Source organism: Sesamum indicum, linkage group LG5, assembly GCF_000512975.1.
Source record: "Sesamum indicum cultivar Zhongzhi No. 13 linkage group LG5, S_indicum_v1.0, whole genome shotgun sequence".
Taxonomy (NCBI): domain Eukaryota; kingdom Viridiplantae; phylum Streptophyta; class Magnoliopsida; order Lamiales; family Pedaliaceae; genus Sesamum; species Sesamum indicum.
Window position 1 is genome coordinate 18,004,238 of NC_026149.1, and position 1,094 is coordinate 18,005,331.

Genomic DNA, 1,094 nt, shown 5'->3' on the forward strand with positions numbered 1-1,094 from the left:
CTGCACATAATATTGATACATAATTTTTTAGAAAAGATAATCAAATCACCGATATAATTTTTGTTTACGTTTTTTCTCTTCCTTTTATTTGAATCAAACAAATCCTAATATTAAGAAGGAATAGTTACAGCGCCAGCCCGAATGTTTAGTGTAATTACACGTAACTCTCTGTAGTTTGAAAATTACCTCCAGTACTCATGATGTTTTTCTTGTCCAACAAATACATCCATCGGTTAGTCAAAATTCACTAAATTGGTTGATGTTAGCAAAAAGTTCAATAAAAATTCATAGTTATCCTAAGTTGACTTACTCCCTTCAGGAGCTATCAGAGCGGAGTTTTCTTTCCCTTTCGGTTTCTGCTAATTCTCTTATGGTTTTACCATGTCTAAAGTATTGCAGATCAAATAAATCATTTTCAGATCAAATTACAATCCAAAAATACATTACTTTTGACCATATTAATTATAATTTAATCACAATAACTATTTTATAAGCTCCATTATTTTATTTTATTCATCACTAACTACGACTTTCGAATCAAAGTATGGGCATATGCTATTAAGAGGGCGATTGAAGTAATTTATATTAATTGCTTTTATTATGTAATTTTACAAAAAATTTAGAGTTTTTTTTAGAAGTTATATATAACGTATTTTTTATAGTATCGTCGTTGATATCTTGATATGCATCATCCAATTATTCCACAATATTTATCGATATTATCGTCGATACTGCTACTGATGTAGAACAAGAGACGGATGCATTTTTAGAGCATTTGAACGGGCGTAAGTTGAAGATTTAGTATTTTAGCTATGGGGTTTGACGTTGAAACTTCAAACACCCATACTCTTTTACTCGGTTAGAGTTATAGGAACCATCTACCTGTTGTTTCGATCATCTTAAAGAGGAGAATCCAACCCATACTACTATTGTTGTGAGGGTCATCGTTCATCTTGAAATTCTATTATTTCGACCACTGTCTGGGAGATTCTTTAGATTTCTCCATTAAGTCAACTTCAATTATTTTTCTTATTTTCTGCAGTTGTCTTCTGAGCCCGATACCTTTTCAAATTATTGCTAGCACGAAGGCATAT